Source organism: Phacochoerus africanus, chromosome 2, assembly GCF_016906955.1.
Source record: "Phacochoerus africanus isolate WHEZ1 chromosome 2, ROS_Pafr_v1, whole genome shotgun sequence".
Taxonomy (NCBI): Eukaryota; Metazoa; Chordata; class Mammalia; order Artiodactyla; family Suidae; genus Phacochoerus; species Phacochoerus africanus.
The window spans coordinates 99,569,964-99,590,651 of NC_062545.1; the positions used below are offsets into that span (position 1 = coordinate 99,569,964).

Genomic DNA, 20,688 nt, shown 5'->3' on the forward strand with positions numbered 1-20,688 from the left:
CTAGAGTCCTCAACTCCAGTGCATTCATTATCACAGTTCACTGTCTATTCTCCTTTTGATGACTAGGCCTAACTTTGCATGAGTAGTCTGGCATATATCTTCTTGTACGTATATGAGAGTTATTCGAGGGCAGAAACTTTTGGACTTCTTGATCAAAAAAGAAGCTGCACCATGAGAAATACATTTTACATGCAACCTCACACACACACACACACACACACACACACACACAATTAAAACAGTTACCCTCTGTTATTTCTCTAAATTGAGGGTTATGAACCATTAGTGAACACAAAATTCACTTAGTTGGTCCTGAGAATTAACTTTTCAAAAGAATAGGAAAAAGAAAATGGAAGAAAATCAAACAATATGGTAGAAAACAGAAAACACTCAATTATTTCAAAAATTTTAATTCAGTCTGTTGTCTCATGTAAAATATATTTCCTACTATGGGTTTGTAAAAAAATATATGAAAGCCACTGCTTAGGACATATACCAAGGAGTAGAAATGCTGCATGGTAGGATAGGCACATATATAACTTTTCCAAATACCATCTAAATGGTTATACCAACTGTCATTCCCACCAGGGAAATGAGTTCCTAGTTTACTCAGTATCACCAACACATCATTTGGTCCCTCAAACTCCAGTCAGGATGGGTACAACACAGAGAGCTGCCAATGTTTAGCACCTCCCCAACTACTAAGGAGTTTGAGAATATTTTCATGTTTATTGACTTCTCAGGATTCTGTTCCTTTGAACCATTTGTTCACATTTACCATCTTTTTCTTTTGTCTTTTTTTTTTTTTTTTTTGTCTTTTTGCCTTGTGAGGGCCGCTCCGGTGGCACATGGAGGTTCCCAAGCTAGGGGTCTAATCGGAGCTGTAGCCACCGGCCTAAGCCAGAGTCACAACAACGCAGGACTGGAGTCGAGTCAGCAACCTACACCACAGCTCACGGCAATGCCCGATCCTTAACCCACTGAGCAAGGCCAAGGATCGAACCTGCAACCTCATGGTTTCTAGTTGGATTCGTTAACCACTGAGCGAGCCACAATGGGAACTCCCTGATGGCCTTTTTTATGCTTAAGGATTTCACTTGAATGCGCTCAAATTTATCCTGATTTTAAATCAAATGTATACATTTGTATCTTCTTAAAGATCCTTCCATATGTTGTCATCTTTTAAAAATCAAAGTGTAAAGTTTTGCTTTTCACATCTGTAATTTATTTGTGTGCAGTGTGAAGCAGGTATCTTCCCCTCCCTAACAGAAGTAATCAAGTACACCAGCACCCTATACTGAATCTTTTCCCCAGTGATTACAAATGCCACTTTGTGTTTCTAGGAGTTTTTTTTGTTGTTTTTTTTTCCTTCCATTAGTCTGTCTCTGAGACAAATACCATCATATCCTAACCACTAAAGCTACAGAAAATGTCTTAGTATCTGATAAAGTGACTTCTCTTTCACTTCCTGGGATTTTAACTGGAATGACACTGAATTTATAAATAAGTGGAGTAAAATTGACACTTACGATACTGTGTCCTCTATTCCTAAACACAAGTTATCTTCTTATAATTTGATTATATGGGTCTTATAATTTTCTCCACTAAAGTCTCACACATTTAAATTTTTTCCTGGGTATTTTTTAGTTTGTGTGTGTTGCCATTTTAAAGGGTGGCTTTTTTTTAAATGTAGATTTTGCTTGTTGCTGGCATACGGTAATGCACTTTTTTTTTTAAGGAGATTGATGAGTTTGAGGCATTTTATTTTATTTACTTAATTGACTTATTTATTTATTGACTTTTTAGGGCAGCACCCATGGCGTATGGAAGTTCCCAGGCTAGGAGTTGAACTGGAGTCGCAACTGCTGGCTATGCCACAGCAACGGGGAACCCAAGTTGTGTCTGCGACCTACACCGCAGTTCACAACAGTGTGGGATCCTTAACCCAATGAACAGGGCCAAGAATCGAACCCATGTCCTCATGGATACTAGTCAGGTTTGTTACCACTGAGCCATAAGGGGAACTCCAACGAATTGCTTTTTATATACAGGTGATCCTTGAACAATGAGGTGGTTAGAGATGCTGAGCAACCCCCACCCGAAGCAGCTGAAAATTCACATATAATTTTACAGGTGGCTCTTCATATCACAGATGGCCTGCATGTGAAGATTCAACCAACCATAGAAGGTGGAGTATGTATTTATTGAAAACAAAAATCCACAGATAAGTAGACCAGCACAGTCCAAACTGTGAACTGTTGTTCAAGGGTCAAATGTATTGACATTTTAAAGGCAACTTTACTGGGGTATAGCTCACACAGAAAATGCTCAGATGTTAAATACATAATTCATTGAGTCCTGATAAACACACACCTCCATGTTAATCACCATCCCAGTCAGGATACAGAACATTTCCATCATCTCAGAAAGTTACCTTGTATCGCTTGAGTCAATCTACCCTTCACAGCCCTAACTTCTATCAAAGCAATTTTACCTGTTCTAGAAATTCATAACTGCAACCATGCCATACGTACACTTCTGTGTCTTTTCTTTTAATCAACACCCTTTAATCCAATTAAGCAAGTTCTCTTATATTCCTAGTTTTCGAAGAATTTTTGTCAAGTACTGCATTTTATCATATGCCTTTTTTCCGTTACTCATTTAGATTATCATAGGGTTTTTCTTTTGATGTATCAATGTGATGAATCTCATTTATGGGTTTTCTAATGTCTAATCATTTCTACATTCCTGAGACAAACCCTAATTAGTCAGTGTTTTTTTGTTCTAAGCAAACACTAACATTTTACCTAAAATTGTACCGACATGATCATTAGTGAGATGAGGCCTGTTTCCCTCTGATACTCCATTTGTCCCTCGGGAAGGGGGGGCTGGTAATCAGATTACGGCAGCCTCACAAAATGATTTTTTCTGTTATTTTTCTTATTTTCTATGACATGTTCTGTAACGTTTAGGTATTACTGGGTCTTCATGTAAAACTTTGCCCATCTGGGATTTTTCACTTTGGGTTTGGGTTTTTTTGTTTTTGGATTTTTATTTAATTTCATTTTGGCGTAGGTAATTTCTAACTATGAATGTAAATTATAAAATTAAAATCTAATCAAGTTTATTATTCTTAAACCAATTTTGGTAATTTATTTTACTTTAAGTTTCCATTCTGTTTTCCGATCTAAAGGCAAAAAGCTATTGACAATGTTCTTAGTTCTTAGTTTTAAAGTCTCAATTTATCCAGAGTTCTATCTCTTTTTCATTTCTAATACCTTCTTCTTCTCCTCTATCAATCTTGGCAAACTTAGTCTTCAATTCAGCACCCTAGGTTTAGTTGTTTCAATTATCTCTCCTTTCCCCCCATTAACATTTCTCAATTTTATTTCCTTCCTTTTTCTAACTCATTATATGTATAGTTAACTCATTAATTTTTAGCTTTTTACTAAATAAACATTCTTAATTCTTTAATAAACATTTAAAGATCTAAGTGCCCCAGACAGGCAAATGAGTTTTTGTTGTATCACAGTTTTGATAAGTAGTACTTTTATCATCCTATTCTAGACATTTTCTAATTTTTATGAGCTGTTCTTTATCCCATAAATTTGGAAATGTTCTTCACATACAATTATGGATTTGGGAGCTGCTGCTGTTAGCCTCCTGTTATGTTTCTAACTTAATTGCACTAGGGTCCAAGGACATGATTTGTTAAGGTACAAATTCTGAGGAATTTGTCAACACTTGCTTTGAGGTCTAGTACATAACCAATTTTGTAAAATTCCATGGGTACACGAAAAGAATACATCTTCTGTAATTGCTGTGTGCTTGCTAACTATATATTTCCAATCCTGTATAATCTTGCGTTACCTTTTCTTAAAAAATTACTGTGAGGTATATTAAAACCTTCTACAGTATTATACATTTGTTGATTCATCCTTGTAATTCCAACAACATTATTACCATATAGATTGCTATAGACTGTCCCTCCCTGCCCTGCACTCAAATTCAGATGTTAAAACCTAATTCCCGGGGGGGTTCCGAATCCGACTAGGAACCATGAGGTTTCGGGTTCGGTCCCTGCCCTTGCTCAGTGGGTTAACTATCCGGCGTTGCCGCGAGCTGTGCTGTAGGTTGCAGACGCGGCTCGGATCCCGCGTTGCTGTGGCTTTGGCGTAGGCTGGTGGCTACAGCTCCGATTCAACCCCTAGCCTGGGAACCTCCATATGCCGAGGGAGCGGCCCAAGAAATAGCAACAACAACAACAAAAAGACAAAAAACAAAAACAAACAAAAAAAAACCTAATTCCCAATGTGATGGTATTTGGAGGTGGGGCCTCTGCAAAGTGATATATGGTCACAAGAGTGGAGCCCTCCTGAATGGGAATAATGCCCTTATAAAAGAGACCCCAGGGAATTCCCGTGCCCTCTTCTGCCATATGAGATTCCAGCAAAAAGACTGTGAAGTAGGAAATGAGCCTCTACCAGACACCAAATCTGCTGGCACCTCGGACATGAAATTCCCAGCCTCCAGAATTGTGAGAAATAAATTTCTATTGTTTATAAGGCACCCGTCTATGGATTTCTGTTACAGCAGCTCAAATGGACTAAGACATAAATTATGCCTAGAATATCTTTTTGCATTCCTTTACTTTAAAACTATGCCATCATAGTTTCAGATGTATCTACTAATGAAAAGCATTCAGTTAGCTGCTTTGTTTTGTTTTTAAAGACTTCATTCTCCTTTAACCAGCAAGTTTAATCTGAAATTATGTATTGGGTTTATGGAGATATTTAACCTTATTTTCTAACATCTTATTTTGTGTTTTCTAACTCCTATGCAATTTCTTTGTTTCTTTTTTCTCCTTTCCCTGCCGTCTACTGGGATGATCAAATATTCTTCATTTCCACCCCATCGTCCCCACTGATTTGTTTGGAGTTATACATTCCATTCCAATTCTTTTGGAGGGCTATCCTTAAGAAAAAAATTGTAATGGAAAATTTTAATTAATGTGTTGCAGGTGAAGACAAAAACAACAACAAAAACCCCAAAACAACACCCCCCCCCAACACACAATAAAGAACCTAAAATTAAAAAAGCAAAGACAACCTCATGAGGACAAGGAGAAGAGTAAGGAGAAAACAAGCAAAATTTTGACAACTGGAAAATAGATGAGTAAGAACAGTGAACAGATCAAAGACTACTACTAACTCTAGGCTCCCTGTGGAGAAACCTCCTGATTTACACAGCACAATTCTGCAGACCTCACCAGTCAGCAGGAAGGAGATAAAATAGGAAGGACTTGGGTGTAAGAGATGTGAGAAGCAACGAGATACTCAGATCGGCTCCCCACTCTAAGTTACTGGCTAACTGCTCCTCTCCTACAGAAGGCTAAATGATTACTCTTGGCAGAGTCACAGAGTCTACGTGGACTATGAGATGGCCAGGGTACCATTACAAGAAGAGAAGGAATAAATGAACATGCTAAAAACACACACTCCCCAAACGCTTCCTCCAATGAGTTCAGGCTTCCAAAATACTAGCAGCCAGATCTTTACCCATTTAGTCAGATCAAGACTCCTTTCTGGGGTACCCAAATAACCCAGGAGAAAAAACACACAGATATTAATATTGAAAGTTTACCAACAAATAGCCCACTCAAATCACTCTACAGTGAAATTGAAAGGAGACAAGCCTCATCCACATACTTAGTTTCTTTCTTTTTCTTTTTTCTGGCTTTTGTTTTTTCAGGGTGGCACCCGCAGCACATGGAGTTCCCAGGCTAGGGGTCGGATCAGAGCTATAGCTGCCAGCCTACACCACAGCCACAGCAACGTGGGATCTGAGCCATGTCTTCCACCTACATCACAGCTCACAGCAATGCTGGATCCTTAACCCACTGAGCAAGATCAGGGATCGAACCCAAGTCCTTATGGATACTAGTCAGGTTCCTAGTCAGGTTCCTTAACCACTGAGCCATGAAGGGAACTCCATGCTTTAGTTTCCAATAAGCTTTTTAGATCCCTACTGTCTTAATCAAGGATTACTTAGATTATCTGAGGAAAAATGCGGGGAAAAAAAAAATGAAAAATGCAACTTCAGGAAGTTTGAGGCCATACAGAGAAAGAAAACATTGTCAAAATCATAACCATACCCAGAGAAACAAGAAAACCCTGAAGCAAGAGCAGCAAGATTTGCAAAGGAAACATGTTTTGCAAATGGAAGCTGACTTGCACTGATGAAACCCACAAGGATCAGGGTAAAATGAATGAGTATGACAGTGAAGAGCCACATGGTACCTTTTAACTAATGTTGAGATTTCTGATCCTACAGATTATAATGCAAAGGAAAAAACCTGCCTGATAAGATAAATTCTCATATATTCAGGCATGTTTATACATGTATGGAATTCCTGTAGGCCAGTGCTTTCCAACAGAAATAGGATGCAAACCACATGTGTAACTGTAAATTCTCTATAGGCTACAACAACAAAGTAAAAATAGTTTAAGTGTTCAATAATTTAATAATTTTATTAATTTACCCCACTATATCTAAAATATCACTTCAATGTGTAATTGGCATTAAAAATGGAGATATTTTACTCTATTTTTTAAACTAAGTGTTATAGCTCTAGTGTGTACTTTATACTTGCAGCCCATCTCAATTTGGACTAGCTACGTTTTTTTAAATTTATTAATTAATTTATTTTTTGTCTTTTTTGCCTTTCTAGGGCCGCTCCCTTGGCATATGGAGATTTCCAGGCTAGGGGTCCAATCGGAGCTGTAGCCACCAGCCTACGCCAGGGCCACAGGAATGAGGGACTGGAGCCGCATCTGTGACCTGCACCACAGCTCACTGCAACGCTGGATCCCTAACCCACTGAGCAAGGCCAGGGACCAAACCCACAACCTCATAGTTTCTAGTCAGATTCGTTAACCCCTGTGCCACAATGGGAACTCCTGGACTAGCTGTATTTCAAGGGTTCAAGAGCTACGTGAGGCTAGTGGCTATGGAACACAACCTCCCTAGAAAAATACACAAAAAATAGTAACAGTGCTTACATTTCTGGAAAGTGGAACTGGGTAGAAAAACATAAGAGATCTGAGGGAGAGTTACTTTTCATCATTTACTACTTCGTTCCTTTTGAATTTTGCACCATGTGTACTTATTACCTATTCAAAAAATGAATAAAACACATTCCCTAAAATAAATGCACAAATGTAGATATCCTCTGGCCCACTTCTAGAAACCTATCCTCTGTATGTGTATAATGATACATAAACAAAGTTACTTGCTGCAGCACTGTTTTTAATACCACAAGACTAGAAATAATTTAATGTCCATCAAGAGAGAAAATACAGACACCTATACAAAACAATACTGTGCAACCAAAAATAAAAAGGTACTCATTTATATACTGACATGGAACAATCTACAAAATGCATTATTAAGCAAATACAGCACCAGCAACCAAAGTTGCCCATACATGCATAAAATCTCTGGAACAATACAGGAAAACCTAGTAATGCTACTTGTCTTTTGAAAGGCAACTGGGCAGCAACGGACAGGCTGGCAAAGAGACTTTTCACCATATTTTTGTATCTCTGAATTTCAAATTTTGAGTTGGAATGCAATAATGCATTGCCTATTTAAAAACTCCAATCTACATCTAGCTAGTGCCTGCTTTTATTTACCCTGCTTGGCCTTCATGTGCTATTTAAGTTCATCTAAAAAGACTAGTGTTCTTCTAGTTCCTTCAAGAGAAGCTTGAGCCTTGTTTTTCCACAGAGATGGGTGTACACACACACACACACACACACACATATATTTGGCATAACGTTCCTAGAATTTTATCTCCTTTCCCCAAATGGCATTACAACCCCATCCATAGTTACCGAATTCTTTATCTAATAAATTCCTCAAGGCCAGCTTTTCCTTGACACAAACTCATTTTCTAAGTTTCTGGTATCTGGGGACTTTTCTCTCCCTATCTCTCCTTCTCCTGTCACCCTCTCTAGATACGCTATATGTAAAAAGTCTTACATTTCATCCATCATTTGTAGCAGGAAGAATGGGCCTCATCTGTGTCTCTGTGATTTTAAGAAATCTAGATGAAGAGTATAGTAGTCAGTGATGGCAAACACTGAAAAAAGCAGTATGAAAATTGAGAAAAGACTGCTAAACTTGGCAGTTGAGAATTCAGCGACGACTTCTGAAAGGGCAGCAAGAGGGGGAACATGAAAAAGAGTGGCCAAAGACACTGCATAAAGTTCATGTCTAGAACAAAGGAAGTCATTAAATATAGAAAGCAGGAGATCCCCTTGTGGGCTCAGTGGAAATGAACCCAACTAGGATCCATGAGGCAGGCTTGATCCCTGGCCTCGCTTACTGGGCTAAGGATCCAACATTACTGTGAGCTGTGGTGTAGGACACAGACGACGAAGCTCAGATCCTATGTGGCTGTGGCCATGGCATAGGCCAGCAGCTGTACTTCTGATTCAACCCCTAGCCTGGCAACTTCCATATACCGCAGGTGCAGCCCTAAAAAAATAAAAAGTAAATGTAGATTTCAAATATCTTCAAATTGCAAATACAAAATATTCCCCAAATACCTATATAAATACTTATTTCAAGAGAAAATTCAACATAAAATACCTGAAATGTGATGGTGCTGCCCCATAAAGAACACCTAGTGAAAATCACCATTAGATTTTTGGGACTCCACATTCAAACATGTTATCACACAAGGCAGGGGAAAAAAAGGCAAGGTAACTAATGACCTCGATTTTTTACAACTGTTTTAGACAAAGAAACCAGGACAACAGAAACCATTTAAAAAACAAACAAAAGGGAATTCCCATTGTGGCACGGCAGAAACAACCCAACTAGTAGCCATGAAGATGCAGGTGAAACCCCTGCTCTCAATCAGTGGGTCGGGAATCCGGCGTTGCCGTGAGCTGTGGTGCAGGCCGGCAGCTGTAGCTCTGATTCGAACCCTAGTCTGGGAAGTTCCATGTGCCGTGGGTGCAGCCCTAAAAAAGAAAAAAAAAAAAAAGAAAAAAAAATAATTAAAAAGTTAAAAACAAACAAAACACATAAAAACCAGTTTAAAAAAAAAAAAAAACTCAATTCTCACTGTAACTTTGCTTTTTTCCCAAAGTTGTACACTAGTAAGGAAAGACACTGCCAAATGGAAACCTAAGTTGGCCCCATGGAGAGTGATGGGTAATGTGCCTTTTAAACAAAAACAAACAGAAAACATTCATTCATGTGTTCAATTTTACAGACTGTTAAAACCTAATGTTAGAGCTTGAATTTAACCCTAAAAGCAGGTCATTAGTTCAGTGAAAGTGCACATTATAGGGGGACTGCTGTGCAAAGCGAGTCTCTTTACTTGAGTTACATTCCTTTCACCTTTAATGAGTGGTGTGGAATCCATAGGTCTATATTCAGCTTGTAAACATAAATTTTCATAGTTTATCATCCCCAGATTGTAAAAAAGCGTCCAACTATTAAAAGACTCCATAAGCCTAGCCTCAAATTAGCACAAATAACCAGTACTGTGATTTCTCTTCAAATTCCCAAAGTCTGTACTGACATTCGGCTAAAGCAGTAACTTACTCCTATCAACTAAAGACAGTCCTCAGGGTGTGAAAGCACAATTAAAGCAAAGTCTAGAGTAGTGTTGCCCAAAAGAACTTTGTTAAATTAAAAGTGATTAAAATTAAACTCAACATTCACTTCCTCAGTCACAGTCACCACATCTCAAGTGCTCAAGAGCCACATGTGGCTGGTGCTACTATTTTGAACAGTGTGGGTATAAAGCAAAGATTCTTCTCTATGATCTATTATTCCTCAAAAGAGCTTCAAAGGTTTCCTGGGGGTAAAAGAGAGGAAAACTGAGTAGGCAGGGCTTCGGCGACTGCCACTTTCCTTATGTTTTGAGATTCTGCATAATGTTGCTGCTGTTGTTAACAACCTTCTTCCTGGGTGCTGAAATATGCGTAGGTATGTGTGTGTGCATCAGGTTTGAAAACTGGCTTAGAGGATAAATGGCTGATGCACAAACTTCAGGCCAAAGAGGAATGAACCCTCCTGAGACTTCAAAACAGTTTATAAAGAAAAGTTTAATTGGCCAGCTTACATGAACTACAGCTTAACCATCTGTCTATAAAGTAAAAGGTTGGTCTAAACATGGAAAATTTGCATTCACTGCCACAGACACAGCCTCTCTAATCAACAAAAAAGCTCCCATAGTTCATTCAAACCCAGGGAGAAAGCCCATGGGCCCAGCTTCCGCTGCACCATTTATCAGGAGTTTACTCTGTGACCTTCGAAAATCAGACTCACCACCCTACATTCTGTAATGAAGGATGTGATGAAGGCAGCATTTCCCTAATATTTACAAGTCCTTAATCATTCTCTCTTTATAGAATTCTTTGGAGAAAGCTGAAGGAGGATATGCAAATATACTTTATCTGAAACAGGCAAATTATAAAATCACAGATTTACTATGCTACTTCCTCAGATCGAGTTTTTGAATTGAAAGACTCAAGGTAATGAATCTGATGAACCCAGTGGCATTACTAGCTGAATGCATTAAATCTGAAACTATGCCCTCCCTCAGAAAGAGAAGGGAGGTTGTGGTAGGGCACTATATTTAAGGAAATATAAGTTTTCAGATGCAAACTGGACCTGTGTACTAACAGATCAAAACTAAAATCTACACTCACTTTCCACTGTTCTAGTCTTGAGGCCAAAGTAATTCCAAGATTTTGAAAAATTACAGAAGCACCTGGAAGAATCATGACAATTTCAAAATAAACACATCGATTTTAATGAGAATGAATCACTTGAGGATTTCTGTTGGTTTTAAAAGTACAAAACTAAAGACAGATTTACAGTACCAGGCAGCTGTCCTATCAAGAGTGGCTCACTTATATCTAAGAGGAACCCATACACTCTAGATGGTAAGGCAAGTATGTAAGCTACAATTATCTTACACGTACATTCAAGCCAGAACTAACCTAATACTTTTGGCTAACTAGCCAAACCAGAGGCAGTGTCTAAACCCTTCTGGCTTGAAAAATTACATTCTCCCCACATGAAATTACTAAAACTGAAGCTCAGGGCTATCCTTGAGATGTCAACCTATAATTAGCATTGAAATATGTCCTAACTGCCCACATCACAATTACATCAATTTGGAGAAATGATCAAAATTAATCAGAGATAAGCAGTAAGCCCAAACTGCGCATTTGTTAAACAAAAAAAAGGCTGCACTACTTTTGTACTGCTGGTTTTAGAAAACATCCTATTTTTTAAAAATTTTTTAAATAGCTAAGGCTATAAATTATAAGGTGATCAATTAATTAATATGTGATGGGGTAGATGGTAGAAAGTAACCTTGAGATAGAAAGGAGGACCCCCCCCCAAAAAAAACTATCACGGCTAATACTGGATGAAAGTCACATATAAGAGGCACAAAGCCCTCAAAAAGACAGCCTAGCAATGCCCGCACTTGTTCAGTTCTACAAATCCCTACCACACGTGAAGTTTTACGTGACACCCCTGCACAACTGACAAAACAATGACTTACTCTGAAGAAAAGGTGTGGCAGGGAGTGCTAAACCATTTAGATCACCTTTCTTTACTACTGGCCCAGCATGATAGGCTTTTCAGTCTAGAATCACAGCCCTCTGAATGGCAAAACAAACAAAAAACACCTTGGTGAGAGTAGGTACTGTGGATCTTTCAGGAACTTAGAACCATGTTCTACCTCTTTAGGAACATTCGTTAATCATTCTGAAAGACAATGTAAAGGATATTATGTAGATTACTGTGCTCTTTCCCCAAATATGATTTAAACTAATTGATGAACATTCATTACTATGCTTTCAGGTCTGGTCCTGCACTGAATGGTCCCAGACATGCTGGTTAGGCTCTGAGTATTTGTTTTTGTGTCTTGAGATTATCTCCATTATCCTCACCAGGCTGTTATCTGTTTTTTCTTACAACAGACAGTAGGCTAACAGTTCCCCATCCTCCTATCCCACCCTACCCCCACTAGACTCCCCCGAACCTCCCACATTACCAACAATCTACTTGTTTCTAATCTACTATGGGTTTAGAAGCCAGATAACTTTGCTTGTTAGAAACATTTGAAATAAATGCCAACAGGGTCTAATTAAAAGTCCCAAAGGCTCTCCAATGACTAGAGCTGCAGTGTATTCGGACTTGGGCAATTTGGTTACCCTAGGCCTTTTGGCTTAGTGTCTGTTTCTCAAATGCATTTTATCATAGGTCAAGGAGAGTGTAGCAAAACCATCTGGATTAAAAAAACAAAACAACAAAACAAAACCTGAAAGCAACTACCAGAGGAGAACAAAAGAGATTATCTGAGAAGATCCTTCTGCCTGAGGCACTGTTTCAGGTACCTTCATCACAATCATTTAATTTTTGTAACAACCTTAAGAGGTGGGTTTTATCACCTCCATTTTCAGTCAGAAAACCAGAGCTCAGGAGTTAATGTGCCCAATTCAGTAACTGAAAAACCCACTGTTAGCCTACGTCTCTCTGACTTCAAAACTACTGCGGCCCAATAGGTTTTCTTGGTTTAGCTAATTATTTTTAAGAGTCTCGTGCTCTACAGACTGAGCTAGCTGGGAGAGCTGTTTTTATACTTTATTCTGACTCTTTTATTGGAACCTGACTGATTTCAGGTTTGCTTTCTAAACAGTTTCTATAACTAAAAGGCTATGGATAATCAAACTAAAGGCCACATTAGACATTAGTCATATCTTCAATTTGTAGAGATTGTGCAAAAATGGTAAAAGTCGCCCCCTCCCCCCAAATACACTGTTCCCAGTGTCAATTTCAGTTTGACATCTTCCCTAGCGCTGTCCTCTATGTTCAAAAGTAGGAATGCAAGCATACTTCAGGAACTGGCTCAGCAATGTACTACAATCTCCTTCAATCGCACATTAACATGATTTTCTTCCTCTATAAACACTGGAGGACAGGGCAGGAAGATATGAAGACTTTCCGCCTTTCTAATCCCATTAAGGAACAGGGGTATACTTGTTCCCTGTTAGATACTTTATTGCCTAGTCCAGCACCTGACTCTGACCCATACCAAAAAGCTATTTTACCGTTGAATAAATGAATAAATGTTACTTGTTCCATAAATAAAAGCTATTTGTTGAATAAATGCATAACCTCTCCTGAACTGGTTTTGAAATCTTTCTATTTCTCATCTTCTGACATACCTTTGCAATATTTAGGGGAAAACATCTTTCCTCTCAGAGACTACGAGCTTAAAAAATGGCTCCTCTAATCCCATCAAAAGACATGCCCCTCTCCATCCTCTAAAAATGACTCTTGTCCCAAGAATATGAATAAGCTTCCATCTGCCAGACTGTACTAAATACAGCTTTTATATGCATTACAAAAACACCTGTATAAAAAAGCTGCTACAAAAATGAGGCCTTAGAAGTCCTAAGTACAAAACCAACAGAATCAAAACCAAACAAGAATAAGGAGTGCTTTCAGACCTCTATAAAAGCCAAAGCTGAAAATACTTGCAACATGTAAAAATTCAATACGTCTTTGATCAGTAGGTTATGCAGCTAAACTGTTTTTCACTCATGTATTTTGCCCTAACAAGTAACAGAATTTTAGCAACATGTTTGTAATATTTACAATATGAAAATGAAAAGGGAATCTTTTGCTATCTAGAAGTAGAAATAACCTTTGTTCCTACTAAAAAGAATTTCTGCTGAAATATACAAAACTATCCCCAAATTCCTACTTAAGAGTTAAAACACATACCAAGCCTGACAAGCCACAAACAACAGGAAATTACTCTGCACAGTTTCTTACAACACTATTATTTCATGAACCTTACAGATTGTGTAGAGATTTGACCATTTAGGACTACGTCCAGGTATGCTAGAACTTTGAAAACTTGTTGAACACCTACAATGTGAAGTCACTTTAGAAGGCATAGCTACAAAGTATAAAAACCAAGTTCTAACAGCAATGTCTTGCTAAAAGAAGCCCAGAAATGGATGTTTCCAATTACATTACATTAATTAAAACAGGCCAATGAACTACTTTAAACTCAATTTTAATATTAAGAGTATAAATGCCCAATCACCTTAGCTAGAAATGCCCAGACTTGTGAACTATTCTGATTTACTACAACAAATTTTATGGCAAAAATACTAAGGACCTTTAAAAATAAAAAGCAGTGCTACTTTTCTGATTTTAATACAAATGTACGCTAAATGATCTTTTGGTGAGGGAATATTCTATCAATATCCTGTAATTTTTTTTTTAAGGCAAATGAAAAAAATCCTCAAACTATGAAACATTTATGAAATTCATTTTACATTATTTCTCCCATCTCTGGGTATACTTATGTCATTTATTTATTCATATCAAAACTTCTCAAATTTCATTTAACATTTGCCTTTACACATCACGTTAAGAAAGACTTTTTTTTTTAAAGAGGGCCCATACTAGAACAACAGCTAATGAAGTTTCGGAAAATAGAAAATGTATTATCTTATTAGCCTCATATCAGCGGTGAAGGTTCAACTCGTATGAAATCAGAAGAGAGAACATGAAAAGGAACTAAAGTATAAAATCATTCAGAATTCTAGAATTAATTCAAATTCCAGGAACCATTTTTGAAAAGATGAAATTACTCCAAGTAAGTTTGCATGATCACTTATTTATTTACAATTACATGTTGTTTTTCTTTTAAAAAGTTTTATAACACCAAAATTTAAGATACTCCAAACTATAATAAACAAGAAATGACTTACATGGAAAATACTACATTCAAATCTGTTTTGCCTGGAATTTTTTTTTTAAACTAAAGTTTAGTTGACAACAAACCGGTATATTTAGCTTTTCAGGGGTCAAGAGGAAGGAATAACAAAACCAACCTAAGTATTTTCCTTTTGTTTAGGATCAAAAGAAAACCATAACCAGAAAAGGGTTAAGCAAGTAAAAGACCAAAGTACCCACCCAAGGGTAGTACGCCTCCCCCCAGAGAGAACAAAACAATTAAAGTTACAGATTCGAAAACCAAGTCTGAAATACGTGAAATCAATTAGAGTGCTCTCTAAAGGCGTGTGATAAAAACTAATAGGCGCCGCTCACAGAGCAACTTTCACTAGAGTACAGAAGGATCTGGACAGAGTATCAGCCGTGTGCGGGTTTGCGTGAATACACACAAGCGACTCTCAACCCCGAGATCAGAATGGTTCACAAAGGTTACAGCACCCCCACCTACAAAAAAAAAGTGGAAGCAAAGTATCGCACGCTCCTAACTCGGCCTCCCAACAACTCCCGAAACCAGAGCGCTGTCCCTCCGGGGTTTGAAAATCAGAACCACAAACTACCGAGTGTGCTCGCGGCAGAGGAGACCGGCCACAGCCAGCCCCCGCCCCAGGCCGCGCGCGCGGGTGGGCGGGAGGGCAGCTCCGGGCGCCGACCCGGTCCCTCCAGCTGCCCCGCCCCACGCTCCGCACCCCGAGGGCCCAGCGCCCCACGGCCCTGACTTCGCCACACCCCAGCCCCTGGCCCCCGAAGCCATGTGACGCGGCCAGGCTCTCCGACCCGAGCCCCACACCGACGCACCCCAGCCCCGAGGGCCTGCCGGGCGCCGCGGTGTTACCTGGACCGAGCTCCGGGTCCCGCCCCGTCAGAGCCGGGGGTCCGGGACCTTTTGTTCCTTCCTCTTCCGAATGGGATGAGGGTCTGGGAGGGGAAAGGGGAATGGGCGATTGGAGGCGGAACTGAAAACACTCTCGCGGCCACCCGGCCTCCCGCCCCGCCCCCCAGCCGGAGCCCGGCCTGCAGCCCCGGCGCGCGGGGAGGGGGCGCGGGCCCGGCCACCGCCCGCTGGAAGGAGGGGGTGGGGACGCGCGTCCCGCCACCGCCCCTCCTCCCCTCGAGCGCGCGCCCGCCTCGCCCCCACCCGGGCGGCCCGGACAGCCGAGCCCTCCCCCGCCGCGCCCGCCAGCCCACCTCCGCTTCCGCCCTGCGCCCTCCACCGCCGGACCCTGCGGCGCGGCGCACCCACCTCCGGGCGGCTCGCTCGGTGCTAGCTGGCTGCTGGCTGGGAGCTGCTCCTCCGCCGCCGCGGCCGCGCGGTAGACCCGCCTCCCACCCCCGGCCGCGAGCCCCGCCGATTCGCCGGCACAGCCCCGGGGCTGGCACCCTGCCGCCCGCTGATTGGCGCCCCTGGCCGCCCGTTAGGACGCGAGGCACGCCGGCCGAGCGCAGCACTCGGCGCGCACGGAAGACTAGGCGAGCGGAGGAGGGAAGGAAGGAGGCCGAGCGCCCGGGAAGGGCCAGGGCGCGAGCAGGGCTTGGAGAGTCGCGGGCCACTACCTCCCCACCTCCTTTCCCCTTGGGCGCCCCGCCCTCCCGGCCGGACCGGCGGTGCACGCAGCCAATCAGCGCGCGGGGTGATCGGGGTGTGAGCCGCGCGTCGGGGGCCTCGAATCGGAAGGGAGACGTCGCTCGCTGATTGGTCCCGCCTCCCCCGTAGAGCGTGAGGCGAGGCGCGGCCGGGCGGGCTGCCGGGCGGCGGCGGACGAGGCGGGGTGGGACGCTCGCTGTTTCGGTTGGCTTCGTCCCCGGCGCGCTCCCCCGAGAGGCTCTGGGAAGGAGAAGGGAAGGCTCATAACCTGCTGCGCTGCGCTGGCGCCCACTCGTCCGTCATTACCTCGGCCCAGCTCCCCGGCCAGCGCCATTGGGTGGGGCCTATCCGGGGCCAACGCCTGGCCAACCCACCGTAGTCAACCCAGGTGTGGATACATGCTCATCCCTAGGGGGGCGCCCAGAGGACGGGACTAGCCTGGGGAACAAGATGGTTCTACAGAAGCCCGGGTACCGGACCCACACTGGGCGTGTCCGTACGCGAACGAGTGGGCGGGGCCCTCGTGGTAACGGGGGCGGGGTCCAAGATGTAAATAAGCCCAGGGCCGAGATCTTTCCTGGGCCGTCCGACCAGGGAAGGGAATGCCAGGTATTTTTTATCTCAACCTTGGTTCTGTCTTCGTTTAAAATGGTGCTACTAATGCATGTTCTTAATGGTCCTTGTGAAATCTAGAAAGCAAGTGCCTGGAGCGATGCCCCTCAATTGCCGAGTTATCTTCCTTCATTTCTGCCCTGTTCAGGCACTGTTTTTAGGCCCAGCCTCGCACGTCCGTACCACGAGCCTCTAAGCTGCTGGCTGCCCAAAGCTGGTGGAGTTTTAACCACGCTCGGGTAACTTTGTCGCTTTTATCTTATGGATACTCAAGCCTATGCTGAAATATTAAAGCCAGCTAATCACATCAACCATATAGTAAGTACCTAGTATGTGAGACAGGGAGCACCGTAGATCTAAAGTTGAAACAAGTCTCACTCTGGTAGTTGGTGTCAGGGAAAAGATTACAACACGGTTTTCTTGGTTCCCTGTTTTGCACTCATTCTCATTCTCTTATTCCTTTGATTTAACTGAGATAAAGTGGCACTAGCAATACAAATCAATAAACAGATAGTATTAAATGACCCATTTCAAACAGTAAGAATTCTTGAAATATATTTTCTTTTCAGCGGTAAAGGCTGCCCTGAGGAGAGTACCTTCAGTTGGACCTGGGGAGCTATTTGGTCATCCTCTGAGTCTTGCTGTTTTTCCAAATATCCTTAAAAATGTCCTAATTTCCACCATCTCACACTTCAAATATAGAAGTACTTTTCAAAAGTTTGTAATGAAGACAATGAACCAAATTGTAGGCAAATTTTAGTTCTGAATGCAGCTGTGCTCCAAATTGGTAATCTTTGGCATGTGAGACTCAACCTACAATGATAGCTACTTAAATATAGCTGCGTGGTGATTAAATAAAATAACAAATGTGAAAGTGAATAGCATAAGGCTTTGAAGTTAAAAGAAAACCAATATTCATTACACTTTCTTCCCTTCGGTCGCCTGTAGGCACATATGCTAAGATGGACCCACTCAGCAGAAAATCTACCTTCAAAAGTTTACCTTTAGGGTGTTGTCAGTTTACTGGCATCTCTACTCACCCTTTTTTTAAAAATAGCTTGTGAAGGAGACTTCTGAAGCCAATTGGTGGAGCTGTTCCTCCTCCTAAGACTCCTCTTTTCACTTCCCAGAGCCACTGGGGAGGATGTTCTAGGGCAAAGGCTGTTCGATTTAGAAGTAGGAAGCCTGTTTATGGTTTTTGGTCCTTTTTCCTGCTAACACAAGCCAATAGTTTTTATATAAAATGGCCTATAAAAAGCTACCCTGGGTCACTAAGTATGCTCTCCTATGTGACCAGGGTGTGCATTTGAGCATCCAATGCGGATGAATAGAAGTAGAAACAGAAGCAGATCTGGCTGAATTCCAGAAGCATCTGCTCCCAGTATGGGAGTTAAGTACTTTGAGGGACACCAGTTGATAACATGCTTGAAGTCTCAGTTCGACCATCTCCAAAGGTTCACACTTTGGATCCCTAATTCTTCAGTTTAGGAAGGCTTCCAGGATTTGTAGGATTGAGAAAAGGGGAAGAGGAGCAATCTGGCTACCAATGCAGTCCCCAAAAGGCTTAGAAAAGGAGCATGCCTACTGTCCCCTCAGCTAGAAATGCATCTCAGCCAAAGTGGGTCAAGACAGAAACTGAAGGCAGATGGAGCAGGGATTGCCGTGGCAACAATCAACTTGGAAATCCACTAGGTTACCTCAAGACCTTCAGTAGGTTCCAGTTGTATAAATTATGTTGAGAATGGATGGACCCCAAGTTTAACCCTTTATATGCATGATACTAAAAAATCAAATCAAAATCAATGCAGAATCCTTTTAAAAGTAGTAAAATGTATGGAAAGACATAAGAAAAATAGTAATGATGCTTGCTTCTAGAAAAAGAACCTTGAAGTCATGAATGGAAAACTTAAATTTTATCATTAATCTATAGTTTGAGTTTAAAAAATATATACATATGTGTGTTTATGTATGTACATATGTGTGTGTGTGTGTGTATATAAAATCTCCATGTATAGATTTTTCAAAAGCTGTAATGCATAGGCTATCTTCTCTTTGCCCAATCTGTAAAGTCCTTCCTGGTTACTCTAGCCCAAAGGATATCACTCACCTATGACTTTTCTCTCATGGTCATAATGATTTACATACCATGACTTTGCTTGGATTAATGTCTTGATCTGCTAGTTTAGTCTTCAACAGTTTTTTTAACTTCTCTTGTATGTGTTTTGTCTCGCCATTTAGATTGTAAATTCCTGAAGGACAAGGACGGCAAGCATCTTGTTCCCAGTTGTTTCCCCGTAGCCGAAGATAAAAAAAATACCATAATTGAAGAAATGTGAAATACATTTGTGTAGTACAAGAAGGCTGTATGTGTGGCAAAGGTCTGCAGGCATTCTACACAGCTTGGCCCCATCCTTGTAGTTGCCCTCAGTACAGCTATTGAGTATCTTGTCAACATCTGATCTCTATATTTACTCATCCTCGTGGAACTAACTTGCAGTGAGCATTACTGGATCTTAAAAATCCAGCAACTGAAAAGACACTGATTAAATGAGATAACCTAGGTAAAAATGATAAAGAATGAATGTGTAGGGTTACTTTTGTTGTAAATGATAATGAAGAAACCCAACACCAGCTGGATTTTTATCTCATCACAGTGAAATTTCATGTTTAAAATGAACTTATGTTGAAGTTGTGTGCACCTGCCTCTACAAACACACACAGTCTTCATTCACATGCTAATTTTTAGTAAAAATGAAAACATTTAATATCTAATGGGAAATGCTAAAGACAAGAATAAAGCATATACAAGAAAAAAACAATTTCAGCAAGTATTTATCAGGTATCTGTTATGTGCCTATCATAAAAGCAGTGGTTGTTCATGGAACATTCTCATTCCATGGCCAGAGTCACTCAAGAAAACAAAACATGCAAGTAAGGTTTTTTGGGTTTTTTTTTTTTTTTTCAGATTTGAAGAGAATGAGATTGGCAGAGAAGTTGGCTCTGGTTGATAGAAAAACATTTGGAGAAAACAAGTTATACTTTTCATCATTCTCAAGGCATCTGACAATATTATATTTCTTATCTGTACATTTAAAAGCATATAGAATCATTGGATAACTCATCCCAGGATTGTTCAACTGTAACTTGGAAAATTATAATTCCAGTACAATGAGCATTCCCAAAGAGGCATTTGAATGTTATCTGAGATCTACATACTTTGGAAAAAACTAAACAGAGGCCTATATCTAAACCCTGGAAGAACAATGGGCAAATTATTTAAAGTTCTATTGTTAGAGGGATAATTTGGTAGTCATATGTCAACAATAGGGCCTTATGCCCTGATTATAATTGTCTGTGTGTGACAATATTGACTGAGCCAGGCTGCTGCTAGGCAGGATAAGTGCATGAAGGTATAATACTCTTAGAAAATTTCAAGCAGATTAGCATAATTGCTGTGATGAAGACTGAAGAGCTTATTTAACATAACTGACTAGAGTAGACAATAGATGCATAATCAGTGTCCTAATGATTGAATTAATGAGCCCCAATTGTTTGTCCTTACTGTAAACAGTCCTCAGCGATGAAAAAGACATTTTGCTGAAAGAGTCTGACAATTGTGTTAGGTGATGAGTGGCCAA

The 20,688-nt window shown here is 40.9% G+C and overlaps 1 protein-coding gene and 1 long non-coding RNA gene across 5 annotated transcripts in view; one reads left to right on the forward strand and one right to left on the reverse strand.

Moving 5' to 3' along the window:
- Nucleotides 1-16,215, reverse strand: part of SMAD2 (SMAD family member 2) — an 87,479-nt gene extending 71,264 nt beyond the window's left edge. The window contains exon 1 of one of the 4 annotated variants that reach the window (XM_047764279.1): nucleotides 16,097-16,215. The gene's annotated coding sequence lies outside the window, so the exon portion shown is untranslated. Of the gene's footprint in view, nucleotides 1-15,688; nucleotides 15,905-16,041; nucleotides 16,062-16,096 lie in introns of those variants that run through there. The other 3 variants (XM_047764287.1, XM_047764293.1, XM_047764272.1) reach the window with 3 other exon arrangements.
- Nucleotides 16,216-16,318: 103 nt separating this feature from the next.
- Nucleotides 16,319-19,874, forward strand: LOC125118176 (uncharacterized). The gene is made up of 3 exons (XR_007132788.1): nucleotides 16,319-16,826; nucleotides 17,199-17,368; nucleotides 19,289-19,874. It is a non-coding gene; the product is annotated as an uncharacterized LOC125118176 (long non-coding RNA).
- Nucleotides 19,875-20,688: the final 814 nt, after the last annotated feature.